The sequence below is a fragment of the Gorilla gorilla genome, chromosome 6, assembly GCF_029281585.2.
Source record: "Gorilla gorilla gorilla isolate KB3781 chromosome 6, NHGRI_mGorGor1-v2.1_pri, whole genome shotgun sequence".
Lineage (NCBI taxonomy): Eukaryota > Metazoa > Chordata > Mammalia > Primates > Hominidae > Gorilla > Gorilla gorilla.
Window position 1 is genome coordinate 23,917,976 of NC_073230.2, and position 15,067 is coordinate 23,933,042.

The window sequence follows — 15,067 nt, forward strand, 5'->3', positions numbered from 1 at the left end:
AAGAAAGTTAAAGACAAAATATTTAACATAGAATGACCATGTTTCAGTTCACATTATGGAGCACTGAGACGCTATCTGGCACTGAAAACAGTGCTGGACAAAAAGCTCAGAGGTTGTGCCATTACTTCTGTCGATCAGGACTATCATAAAGAAAGAAAAACTAAGGAGAAAGATAAAGGGAAAGAAAGGAAGAAAAACACGGGGAATGGAGAGCCAGAGGGAGAAGAGAAAAAGAGGGAAAAAACTGTGGAGGTGATTAGAAGTAAAGCTTACTGTACATCATAGGTCTCCAATCAGAGATGAAAGAGGGCCAGGGAGGACATAAGATATTTACATGGCATTCTATTTCTCCAAAAAAGAAACAAATTATTCTTTTATTCACCTTAATATGCCAACAATGTTGCATCAGTTACTCTTTCTCATCTAGCCTGTTCTCAAAATAATACAAAGATATTTGAGAAATTTCTTCATACCTTCCATGATTATGATTGAATACATATCAAATTGATTTGATCAAAAACCCCCTGATGGCTCTCTTTCTGTCACATGTGTCTTAAATCTACCAACAACTATTATCAGCTCTCCCCTCAAATTATATCCAGGGTCCAAACACTTCTCGCCATCTTCATTACTACCTTGGTCCAAGACACCATTATCTTTTAACTGGTCAATTTGAAAACTTTGTCTTACCTGCTTCCACCCTGTAGGCATCACTCCTTTGTTCATCATCCTCCAGTGGCTTTCCATCATCTTATCATAATCTACAGACTGTGAGTGATCTTGTCCCTTGCTACCTATTTGTCCCCATCTCCTCCTACTGTCCCCTCTTCTCACTCTTATCCAGCTACGCTGGGCTTCCTTTTGTCTCAGATGTACAGTTATCCCAGGGGCTGGGTGCAGTGGCTCACGCCTGTAATTCCAGCACTTTGGGAGGCTGAGCTGGGCAGATCACTTGAAGCCAGGAGTTCGAGACCAGCCTGACCAACATGGTGAAACCCCGTCTCTACTAAAAATACAACAATTAGCCAGATGTCATTGCAGGCACCTGTAATCCCAGCTGCTTTGGAAGCTGAGGCATGAAAATCACTTGAACCCAGAAGGTGGAAGTTGCAGTGAGCCTAGATTGCACCACTGCACTCCAGCCTGGGCAACAGAGCAAGACCCTGTCTCAAAAAACAAACAAACAAACAAACAAATACAGTTATTCCAGGGCTTCTGCGCTAGCAGCATCACTCTGCTCAAAACATCCCTCCCTTGGATATCTGTTGTCCAAATGTCACTATATCTGAACGGTTTTCATGAAGCCATGTTAAATTAAAATAGCACACCTCACCATTCACATTTTTCTTTGTTCCCTTTGTTTTGTCTCTTCTCACCTCACACCTTCTACCAGATGTAAACTCCTGAAGGAGGGACTTTAGTTTGTTTAGTGTTGGTTCCCACATGAAGAAGAATTTACCTGGGACAAAATTGGTGCTCAATATTTCCTGACTAAATTAATAAGCAAATGGATGAATAGAATTGTCCCCTGAACAGCACTTCTTTTTTGCTTGATGTTTCTAAGTAACCATTATTATTTACAAACGTTATGGCAGAGAGCTCAATCCCTTCACTTTGCAAACAGAAATTCAAACATTGCCTAAATCCTAGAGGGTAAACATCTTTAGTATGGGAACGAAAATAGCAGTTATTCAGCAGTGGTTTTAGGCTAAAGTTTAGTAAACTGAACCAGAACTTAAAATATTTTTAAGATTTCCAAATAATCTGGAATGAGCCAAAGTTCGGTTCCCATGAAAATGGTAACTTTTCTAAGGAAATAACATCTTTGAGATGGGACAATTCAGAAATACTTAAGGACAAAGTAAATTTAAACATCATCCTTATATGCTGAGAGATAACCACTGTTACATAGGTGTATCATTGAAAATTTTGTTGACATGATATTGAATTGAAAGATTAATTAGGAAGAGTGTTTAAATAAAACCTTGGCAATATTTACTCTTTTTATCCATTATTTTTATTCATGTATTCCATTTATTTATTTATGTGTATTTTTCTTTTTTTGAGACAGAGTCTTACTCTGTTGCCCAGGCTGGAGTGCAGTGGTGTGATCTCAGCTCACTGCAATCTCCACCTCCCGGGTTCAAGTGATTCCCCTGCCTCAGCCTCCCAAGTAGCTGGGATTACAGGTACCCGCCATGACACCCAGCTAATTTTTGTATTTTTGTAGAGACAGAGTTTCACCATGTTGGTCAGGCTGGTTTCGAACTCGTGACCTCAGGTGATCTGCCTGCCTCGACCTCCCAAAGTGCTGAGATTATAGGCTTGAGACACCATACCCAGACTATTCCATTTATTTTTACCCTTGAATCAAATTTCATAGTTTTCTTTATATCGTATATACATCTTTATATCATATATACATCGTAAGTTTAATCACAGCTATTTTGTGTTTTAGCTTGCTGCTGAAATCAGATTTTCTTATATTACATATTCCAAATGTTTGTTGAACTGCTTTTGAATTCAATAATTGACTTTGTACTGACCACAGTAATAATACTTTTTAATACTTTTTCAGTTATCTCAGTGTTTAGTGGTAATCACATCATCTGTCAATAATAATAACTTTGTTCCTTCCTTTTCAATATTTATATTTTTTTCTCTCATATATTGTTATTTATCCCTTTGGTTAAAGTTTTCCATCAATGTTAAAATATATCAGCAATGATGGGTTATCTTATATTGTTCCTGACTTAACTTGGAATGATTCTGGTATTTCATTTAAACTTTGATGTCATAGTTGTGTTTCAAATAGACTTTTTAATTATCTCTCTTCCCTTGATAATTTAACTTACACCTAAGCAAAGATCTTTGTGTATAAATATTTGTATTTCTTGTTTTCCTTAAAATGGATGTAATGATGCTTGATACATGGTGCCAAACTGTTTTCAGTGCTTGCTGTACACATATACCTGCAGTGTGTAAGTCCCACTCTTATCAGCATTTAGCACTGCCAGTGTGAAAACATCCCAGAATTTTAGTTGATAAAAATTTGGGGGCTTGGTGAGATGGCTCAGGCCTGTAATCTCAGCACTTTTGGAGGATGAGGACAGAGGATTGCTTGAGCCCAGGAATTCAAAACCAGCCTGGGCAACATAGTGACACCATATTTCTACAAAAACATACAGAAATTAGCTGGGCATAGTAGCGCATGCCTGTAGCCCCAGCTAAACATGAGGCTGACGTGGGCGGATCGACTGAGCCTGGGAGGTTGAGGCTGCAGTGAGCCGTGATCACCCCACTGCACTCTTGCCTGGTTAACAGAGTGAGACACTATCTCAAAAAAATAAAAATAAATAAATAAATAATAGATAAGAAATGTTGTATGTTTAAATTTTGTATGTTTATTTGCTCATTATTGTATTTGGCTAGTTTTTCACTTACTGATTAGCTATTTGTATTTCCTCTGCAAATTCACTATTATTTTTATTTCACATTTTGATTTCTCTCTGAGTTCTAAAAACTTGATAGAGAATTACTTCTTGATTATTGTATGTGCTCATTTTAACACATTTGTGAATAATGCCAAGCTGTTCTTCAGAAATACCAAAATAGACAGTCTTCAGCCACATGTGAAAGTGCTCATTTCTTTCAACCACCCCAAAACTGAGAATATTTTCTAACTGAGTTGCCAACTGAGTAGGTGAAGAGTACATATATTAAATATTTAATTTTCATCTCTGAGATTGTTAATGAATGGGATCATTTTTCATGTTTATCATGAGTTTTTTTCTTTCTTATTTGCCTCTTCATTTTTAAATCATATTTATTCTTTCTCTGGATGTGTAAAAGGTCTTTGCCTATGAGTTATTAATGCTTTATCATAAACAGAAAATAATTTTTGAGTTTGATTTGCTGCTTAATTATGCTTATAAAATTTTTTGTTGGTTTGTTATATTGAGCATGCTGGTGCCTACCCCTAGTCCTCCAGTCCAGTCTCACCTCTTCTTCCAGCCACTGCTGTAATGTTCAGCTTCCTCCTGGCTTTGCCTGGTTTCAGTTGGGTGCAATCTGAGTGCATCTGCTTGAGCCCCCTGTCCCAAGCCTCCTGCTTTCTGCTCTGGGGGTTCTCTCACCCCACAGTAGGATATCTCCCAAAATTCACTTGTACTCATTGGTGCAACCTGAAAATATGGAGGAATCAACATCCTCTGGTCACTGCCACTATTGACCATTAAGGCCTGGGAACAATGGAGCTTCTTCTTTATTTCTTCAAGTGGATCTTCTGAGTCTTCGCAGAACATCTTAGGGCTAGAGAAACGGGACGCACAGAGGGTGGCCAACTGAACAATGCATCCTTTTGTTAACCTTTTCGGCTAACCTATCTTCCTCCTTTGGTGACTCACTCCTGCTGTCTGGGATCATATTTCTAAATAAACTACTCACACATAAACCTTTGTCTTAGACTTTGCTTTGAGGCTTAGTTGTGTATGCTTTTTACATATAAGGTTTGTCTATGTCTCTGTGTGGGCATGGGTATGTATGATCACATATCTCAATCATGCATTTTATGGTTTCTGACTACAGTTTCACAGGTATAAGGCTTTCTCTGTCACCAGGGTCAGATAAATAAGTATGTACATTTTAATTCTTTTGGTATAGAGTACAAGGTCATGATCTGTTTTGTTATATTTCCCAAACGATTAAGCAAGTTTAAAATAAAGCCTACTGAACATCTGGCCTTTTCTCACTGATTTTTGTCAGTTAACATTTCAGTTTCAGGAGAATTACAGATTTATAAGAGACTAATCTCCATTTTCCTACTCTTCTTCACACATGTTATGATTATGACTTAATTAGCCAAATATATGTAAATGTAAAGATCCACAGTAGAGGAGCAGATGCTTTTTCTTGGTTTACTAACTGGACTTAACAGCGACTGGTGACACTCCCTATAGAGGCCTGTCACAGCAGAGTAAATTGCCATTCCCATAAATGGGACTTACTTTCCCATAAATCTTAAATAATTGGGGTTATATCCTAATTCCAGGAGAAGTAGCATCAGCAATGTAATTGCTTCAAATTATGGGTATTTTTAGGGGACACAAAATTATCTAGTTTTTTTATTTAGAAAAAATTAAGCAAACCTACTTATCAGCAAGGTGACAGCCACATGACGATGGGGTATAGGAAACAGACAGTACACTAGTGTTCATAATTGGTGTCACTGCCTTAATCTTCCCAATATCTCATTAAATAAATAAATAAACCTGTTGCTCCACAATCCTGTACTAAATGTTTACGTGTACAGAAAGCTGTTTCTGGCCTTCACATCTGTGTCACTGAACTTTCAATCCACTCCTGTGAGGGTACTACCAGAGATTTACTGAGGCTTTTAAAACATGTTTTAACACTGAACAGAACACATTAGAGAAATGCGAATCAAAACCACTATGAGATACCACCTTACACCAGTTAGAATGGCAATCATTAAAAAGTCAGGAAACAACAGACGCTGGAGAGGATGTGGAGAAATAGGAATGCTTTTACACTGTTGGTGGGACTGTAAATTAGTTCAATCATTTGGAAGACAGTGTAGTGGTTCCTCAAGGATCTGGAACCAGAAATACCTTTTGAGCCAGCAATCCCATTATTGGGTATATACCCAAAGGATTATAAATCATTCTACAATAAAGACATATGCAGATGTATGTTTATTGCTGCACTATTTACAATAGCAGAGACTTGGAACCAACCCAAATGCCCATCAATGATAGACTGGATGAAGAAAATGTGGCACATATACACCATGGAATACTATGCAGCCATAAAAAACAATGAGTTCATGTCCTTTGCAGGGACATGGATGAAGCTGGAAACCATCATTCTCAGCAAACTAACACAGGAACAGAAAACCAAACAGTGTATGTTCTCACTTATAAGTGGGAGTTGAACAATGAGAACACGTGGACACATGGAAGGGAAAATCACACACTGGGGCCTGTCAGGCAGTCGGGGGCAAGGGGAGGGAAAGCATTAGGACAAATACCTAATGCATGCAGGGCTTAAAACCTAGATGACGGGCCTGGGTGCGGTGGCTCACGCCTGTAATACCAGGACTTTGGGAGGCAGAAGAGGGCAGATCACCTGAGGTCAGGAGTTCGAGACCAGCCGGGACAACATGGTGAAACCCTGTGTCTACGAAAAATACAAAAATTAGCTGGGGGTGGTGGTATGTGCCTGTAATCCCAGCTACTTGGGAGGCTGAGGCAGGAGAATTGCTTCAACCCAGGAGGTGGAGGCTGCAGTGAGCCGAGATTGTGCCATTGCACTGGTTGACAGAGCAAGAGAGCAAGACTCCATCTCACAAAAAAAAAAAAAAAAAAAAAAAAAAACCAGCAACAACAAAAAACCTAGATGACAGGTTGATGGGTGCAGCAAACCACCATGGCACATGTACACCTATGTAACAAACCTGTACATTCTGCACATGTATCCCAGAACTTAAAGTAAAATTAAAAAAAAAAGGAGAAAAGAAAAAAGAAACCACTGGACAGAACAAATCCCTTCTCAATATTTTCCTTTTTCAAAAATGTGTTGGCTCTTCTTGTTTACTGATCCCTCTTGTTGAACTTTAAAATCACGTTGTCAAGTTCACCCCAAAATGTGGTAGACACAGAGATGCACCCCCAGATGCCACATCAAGGAAGGGCTTGTTGCCCAGCTGCTGGGAGCACATGGACAACTTCCAGCTGTTGACTCCTTCAGGGTCACGCACTTCCAATGCCACTTCCCTTGAGTACATGGGCAAAGTGGTGGTAAAGAGAATCAGTCATTTCAGCAGACCTGGGATGACTCTGGTGGGCAACACCTGTTCCCAAGCTCCTTGCTGGTTTGGCCGAGGCTTTGCTGGGTCTGCATCTCAACTTCACTTTTCCTTTCACTCAATCCTGTGACTTCCCCCTTCTTTTCCCAGATGTCCATCTCTAATCAATGTCTTATATCCTAAATTCCACCTCCACCTCTTTCTTTGAAGAATTCAAACTGTGACAAATTTAAACAGTGCCAAACCTATCTATCTAAAAAGACACTTTCTTTTAATACTTAGTTTTTCCATTTAGAAATACAGTGTCTCTAAATTTATTCATCTTCTTATACATTTCTTAGCAAACCTTGCTTTATATAAGTTTTACAGATTTGTTTGTTTATTTGTTTTTGAGACAGTCTTGTTCTGTCGCCCAGGCTGGAGTGCAGTGGCACAATCTTGGCTCACTGCATCCTCTGCCTCCCAGGTTCAAGGAATTCTGGTGCCTTAGCCTCCTGAGTAGCTGAGATTACAGGTGCCTGCCACTAGGCCCGCCTAATTTTTTTTTTTTTTTTTAAGTAGAGATGGAGTTTCGCCATGTTGACCAGGCTGGTCTCGGACTCCTGGCCTCAAGTGATCTGCCCACCTCAGCCTCCCAAAGTGCTGGGATTACAGGCATGAGCCATCGTGCCTGGCTGGTTTACAGATTTTTAAAAGAGTTTTCCTGGTTTTCTTATACTGGTTTTTATTGGTTTCTGCATTATAAATAGAACTCTTTCGTCATGTCATCCATGTGATCCATAATGTTATGTAATAAAACTTTTTTTTTTTTTTTGAGACAGAGTCTCGCTCTGTCACCCAGGCTGGAGTGCAGTGGTGTGATCTCAGCTCACTGCAACCTCCGCCTCCCGGATTCAAGCAATTCTCCTGCCTCAGCCTCCCGAGTAGCTGGGACTACAGGCACGTGCCACCATGCCCGGCCCTTTTTTTTTTTTCTTTAAGTAGAGACGGGGTTTCACTGTGTTTGCCAGGATGGTCTCGATCTCCTGACCTCATGATCCACCCGCCTCGGCCTCCTAAAGTGCTGAGATTACAGGCATGACCCACCGCACCTGTCCGTAAAACATATTTTCACAGTAACTTCAGGGAATTCACTTACAAAATACGCTTATTTAAAATATTGTTTATATTTTTTTCTATCAAACTTTGTTTTTCTCTATTATAACTTTTGCCTGACATAATGAAATTATAAACCTCATATATCAAAGCGATTTCATTCCAGCTTTCTACATTCTGAGAGCAATTTCAGTAACAACAGCAGCAATCTATTGAGTACCTCTAATGTACCAGGCAACAGCACATCAATGCTCTGGTGATATTATCTATAATCCTAGCAGCCACCCTGCAAGGCTGCATTATAAATGACACTTTTCAAAGAATGTGTGCACCTTACCCATTATCAACAGCTAGCAAGTTATTGAACCAGGAGTCAAACCTAGGGGAAAAAAATCTAAAGACACTTTTCACAGGCAACATAACCAAACTGAGCTTTCCCAAGTTCTCTTACACTTTTGTCACATGTATCACACACACACACACACAAATGCCACGCGGAATTTCTGACTGCATATTCTTTGTATACCATTCAAACAAAAAGAAGCTTATATACTCAAAAGTTAAATTCCACCTTCACCTTACTCCCTTCCCAATACTCTTCCTTCTCCAGGGGTAGCAACTATGAATAATTTTTATAGAACATGTAAAGAAAGTCAACTTCATTCTCCTTAAGTTCTATATTGTATCTCATAATTTATCTGTGCTGTATTTATTTAATTAGCACCCTAATGGATATTTGGATTGTATGTAGTTTTTAACAATATTGAAACTTTGTAACTGTTCTTAACTAAAAAACCTACTTCGAGTATTTTAATTATAAAAATAATATATTGCTCACTGAGTTGGCAAAAATAAATATTGAACCAAATAGAGGCTGTGAGTTTGCTTTCGCCAAATTTGTTTCTGTCTCTTTAAACAGACTTTGTATTTAGTAGGAAATTCTCAGAGTTTCTAGGCATGAGGAATTCCAGAGAATTCCCAATTATGTATCCTATTGGTTATATCATTAGGAATGGAGAATATTGAGGTCCAATATACATGATCACACTGACATTTTGCTTGGTAGTCTTTTTATAGCCCAAATTATTTAAATCCCAAAACAAAATATATTTATTGTAGAAAAATAGAAAAGGCAAATAAGTAAAATACTTTAAATCACTAAATAACTACTGTTAAAATTTTGGCTAGAGATCTTTTAAGAAATCTTATACATTATGTATAGATACATGAATTGTTTACATATCCTATGTAAGATCATGTAATTTGTATTAACTATTTTTTAACTTTATGCAATAATATGTCTTGAGATCTTTGTGCAAATCATGATTAATTTAAGTGGAAAATGAAACCTTGTGTTCTCTTTTTCAAGAAAACTGGGATGCCACTTCCATAGCTGATAAAGTATAAGCAGAGTGGAATGTTTAAGCTAACGTTTCTCATTCTTTTATTTTTTTCCTATCTCTATGTAAACACTTCAGCCTAGCCTTAAGCCTCCATGTCCTTACTTGTATTAAAATTGGACTCTACCATAATTGTACTTCATTTTAATGGACATCCAACTTTTATTTGCCACAAATTCCATCGAATCATGTTTCTTCTTATGTATGTTCTCTAGCATATATTTGCATACTCTTGAGCAATTTGTTGATTTGTCAGACACTTCAGTATCTTGTGACTGCTTTCTAAAAGCCTGTAAGGTTTCTTTAGTAGTAGTGATGGCTTGAAACTTCTATGTCAGAAGTTGTTCCAAACTTAGTCACTCCTCTATAATTGTCTAATTTTAGTGCAAATTAAAGAGACGCATAAATCACTTTTCTTAACTCACAATTTCCACCTGTGGTTACACACAGCTTGCCTCGTACAGTTGTGCATGCAGTACACTGAACAAGTCTAGGGGTTACCGTTTATACTGCAGAGATAGATAGATACATACCTACATATATATGCATACATACATACATCTTTCCAGTAGATAGCAAAGAAATGCCTCATTGTAATAAAAGCAGGTTCCTATGACAATTTTCAAACAGATGATAAGGGGCACATTTTTCTAATTTGCATGCTAACAGATTGAAGAGATCAGTTGTGGTGAGCAGATCTCATACTATCCGGGAAAGGACAGTTTGGCTTTATGATCACAAGTCTGAGAAAGAAGTATATTTGCTATGTATCACACTCTTTTATTTTGATTATGCTCTGCCTCATTTTGTTGCAGTTGTTTGCAGTCTCCACCACATATGGGACTGCAGCAACCGCAATACTAAACATATAATATTCCCCTTCAGGGGGCTTGAGTGCCAGCCAGGTGGTCCTGAAGGCCGGAACTGGACTAGGCAAGGTCTTGATACCTCAGGAAATTGGGGTGCCAAAACCAAGGAGAGTTGAAGCAAATTATTTTCTAAGAAAGGTCTTTAACTATTATAACTCATACAAATACACATACAGACACCCACACACATATATATACATGCATGTATGTATATATGTAAACAAAATATTCTCATCTTACACTAATTTATTTCACTACAAAATTAACTAATCTTTACCATATTTTTGTCCCTAAAGACATTCTATCGTGGGAATTTAATGGTTTAGAATGAAGGTTTAGCTGTATGCAATGCAAAACCAGAATCACAGTAACTTGTTTAAGGTTAATTTTTATTCTCTTGACTTGAGTAACACAATCTGAATTGCAGACATCACTTGTGCTAACATATCGTTGGACTTAAAATTTAGTCACATTAAAAAAAAAAAAATCTAGCCCCACAGCCACAGCTAGCTGTAAGAATGTCTGGAAAATGTAGTCTTTGTTCTGGGCCACCATGAACCCAGCTGAATATTTTATTGCTAAGGACAAAGGGAAGAATGAGTGAACTCTGCCCCAGGCTGTCCTCAATAACCTCATGATTCAGTCCAGAAAAGAATCCTAACAACCACTTCTCTAGTGGAAGCTTCTTGCTTTTTTCCTTAAAATAGTTGATCTAATCCTTTTATAATGCTTCTCAAAATTGAATTGAAAACGCAAGTAACTCAAAATGGGAAATCAAGTTTTGTGAAGTTTCTTTACTTGAATCTATTAGCTATCATGACTTGGTCCAACATATTCATTAGAATGGTCCAAAAGTCATCATTCAAATAAATATTTATTGAGCAATAAGTTGCTTACATGAATTCCGAAAAACATATCCGAAAAAAGAAACAAGACTCTCAGTATTCATTTATCTATACATATAATTTCATCCAAATCATCTGAATCAATAAATATTAAGGAAGAAATAGAAGCCAATTTACCAATGTTATTTCTATCATGAAAACAATTATGTATTTCTGACTTGTGTAATTTAAATTTTCTTATAAGATTCAGAATGTAAGGCCTTTACTTTTACAAACAAAAATAAAACAAAAAAGATAGATGAATATACGAACAATCTTATAGCCAGGAAATTTTTCACGTAAGTTATTTGGATAACGTCTGATAAAGTGAAACATGTTTTTCATGAGAATAAACCTGTCTTTAAAGATAGAGAACAGTAAGAATAACACAAAGTTAAAATAGAATAAAAAAAGAGTTTGAAAATGAACTTCAGAAATTCATAACACACTGTCTATCATAGGGAATTTATACATTCGCCCCCCAGTTATTTGAGGAAAGGCCTTTCTTGATATTGTTGGACCCATCAGTGTGCATTGAAGGTGAATATTGATGATAGGTCACAAGAAAAGGTTCTCAGGAACTGAGTGACAAAGTATAGCTGTCTACCAAATTCACTTTATGGGATAACATAGACGGCTTAAGCTTTTGTGAATTTTGCCGATAGGCATTTTAAAATTCTGGATCATGATAATACAACATGCTGTATCAGATGACTTTCATCCTGAGGCTCTTTATGCCTAACAGGACAACGACAAATTAATATACAGTATATATTTCTTCCACGTAGTCTCACGAGGCCTGTACATATTTCTTTAAGCAGAATAAATATGTGCATTTTCGGAGACTAGCATTTACTTTTTGGGCAAGACATATTCAGACAGTAAATATATGCCTTTCTTGGTTAAAAATGAAATCTTCCAAGGCATACCCCAACCAGATTGTGCTGAATGTGATAATTTGCACACTGAGTGTATCCGCCCCCATTCCTTACTGCCCATTTGCATACAACATTTACTGACCCATGAGCACAGCATTCCAGTAAACCCACAATGTATGGGAGTTCAGTGAGGCTCAAAGCAAGTACAAAGTAAACGTGTAATGTCTGTTACTCAGTAAGTAGGATGGCAGTGGGGGGAAGCTGACACTTTGCTTTTTAAACCAGAAGTGACTTCCAACAGAGAAAACAATACCATGTCTTTCTAAGAAACACTAACAATCATATCATATCTTTTCTTCCTGTGTTACCAACCACTTACACTGAAAATGATGACACAGAAGGAAATGGAAAGACCGGGCAAGTCTAGCTACTTTTCTTTGTAGTTCTTCCTTTCTCACCAGTATGCCGAAGGCAGAGAGTGTTGGCAGAATGAGCATATATCAAGAAGTGAAATGAAAGCAGTTAGGTTAGTTTTGTACAGTGTTTACACTCTCCTTGTAAGAACAAAATGCATACGCACATACGAGCTATAATCTATGAATTGTGGTAATTTCTGTAATTCTGTATGTAATTAAATGTTTTTATATTTCCACTTAAAACTGACATTTCATCTTTAAAACTGATGTAAAGAAAAATGATAAAATTCATACTCAAATTTTTTAATTTAAAAATTCATAAATTTTAAATTTTTCTTTACTTAGAACAACATGAAATGGCAAGAAAAAACACTCGTGAAAAGTTCAGAAAGGCTGCAGAAGAAAGGAAAGAGCTTTATATTTTAGTACCTTCAATGGAAGTATTCTACTTGAACAAGTGGACTCATATTTTCATTTTGCGCTGGGCCCCACAGTGTATGTAGTTCTTGTGTGGGCTCCACTGTCTCTGTCACTCTGCAGCCTCTACAATATGACTTAGGCATTGTCCTTTTTATGTCATTGCTAAGTCTGACTCTCTGTCCCTCCTACCCCCAGGATTTATAAGTCACCTGGTTCATTTGACAAATTCTTTTTCTGCTTAATCTAGCTGGGGTGGGTTCTATTTTTTGCAGTTAAGCACACCGATTGATAATAAAAATAATAACTAAAATTTATAGATTATTACTGTATGATAGTACATATTCCCATAATGGTGAAGTATACACTATTATCTATAATTTACAGACAAGAAAACCTAGGGTTAAAATCAAATAAATTGTCTGAGTTGAATAGCTAATGCATTCAGGGCCAGGATTCAAACCCAAGAAATCTAACTCCAACTCCGTGTGGAGCCGTGTTTATGTTCATGTTTGTCCTCCTAAACATTGTTGATCCCTATGGCAAGAATTTTACTAAGTTCTAAATAGGCACAGTGCCACCTAAACAAATAGCCATTGTTACAATCCGAGACAGTAAATGTTTAAGTATTGTTGCTGAAAACATAATTCTTAGGGAAGAGCCAATAAACTGTCTTTTCTGAGAACCACTTTTGTGGTGACAGAGAATGTTCAATGGCTTTTACATTTCGGGGAGTTGCTGTCCCTGGGTTTCATTTCCCTGGATTTTACCTTTCTGAATTTTACAAGATTTTGCCAGCACATGATAACATTGATTAGAAAAGGCAGACAAAGTGAGAAAGTTAGATAGCTCGAAATAGGAATAATCACCTTTTTTTTCTCTGTTTATCAGAGGTGCTAAAATAGCTTTCCCAACAAGTCTTTTTCATGCTGCTTGTGCTATGGTTGCCCTATGGAAGTTCACATAGATATCCTGGCAGGATAAAAATTTTACAATTACAACTGATTCTTGAGAGTTCTTCACAAATAAATGAGGGACCATAAAGATTGAGATTGATGGAATGTGGGAGCTTGAACAATACTTACCTGTACATCATTTTGCCATGAGTCCCCTCAGTCTGTGAAAATTAAATCATTCTGACTTAGGGACGCATGTCATTTCAGTTTTTAATGTTTTCAAATTTTGCTGATAAAAGGTAACAGAGACACGGTACTTTTTTAAAAGCTTGCAATTTACTATTTTTTTTAAAAAAAAGTTATGTGGGCTAAACTGTGTGCAAGTTGAAACATTACAACCATAAAGGTGAGGATCATAGGACAAATATTTCTCTACCAGCTATGAGTGGGATGCTGCCTTTGTGATTTATTCTAAAATAACAAAACAGTCTGAAACAATGAAGTGTTTCTCTGCGCTTCATGAATATATATTAATTCAGTTCATGACAGAACAAGTCATTGGCTGCCTCTGCCAAACAGCCAAGAGGGAATGATTGATTATTTTATGCAGAACCTCACAGGGTCTAAAGGTACTTGAAATCTGTGGTAGACGAAATGCAAAATACTGCCAAAAAATGAATGTAACTCTTGAATATTATCACAATATTTATATTGATGACCAGAAGTACTTGAGAATTAATAATCACAAACTCCCCAAATCTACTACAGATATCCATATAAAAACTATGTTTTCATTACTTCCTTAAACAAAACTATTATTGCCTTTAAAGTATATACACACTAGAAAATAGATTTGATTAGCTTCAGTTGCTCACTTCATACATGCTAGTGGTTTACTGTTTTCATGAGAAAATGTTTTTACCATAAGTTAATATGAGCAAATAGCTTATTTTGTTTACAGTCAAATATGGAAAATGGCCCTTCCCAAAAAGCAAATTGACTTAACGTTTTTATTTACTTAGAATCTGAAATCATATCTTTGTGTAATTAGGTAACCATTTATTACTAAACTCATTTTTCAAATTTCTGGCTACTTAAAATTATTTTAGGGGAATGAGATTGCTGACACTTGCCTCTATCCACAAATATATTGTCTTATTTTGGCCCCTAAACATAGATCTCACGATACGAAATGAGATTTATTTAAAGGGCATTCACAGGAAGCAGGAGTGGAGGACTGGGGAGGTTAAGAAGGCAACAGGCCAGCACAGGTATGCACTATGGCAATGGCTGCTGTAGGCAGCAGGGGTGAGGCTGCTAGAACCTCTGAGAAACAGCACGCCCACACTCTCTACTTGAGGAACAGCTACTGTCCTCCCTCAGTGC

At 37.2% G+C, this 15,067-nt stretch overlaps 1 protein-coding gene across 3 annotated transcripts in view; it reads right to left on the bottom strand.

Annotated features, from left to right (window-relative positions):
• The window catches only part of SOSTDC1 (sclerostin domain containing 1), a 94,704-nt gene that overhangs the window by 20,014 nt on the left and 59,623 nt on the right, over window positions 1-15,067 (bottom strand). The window lies entirely within an intron of this gene.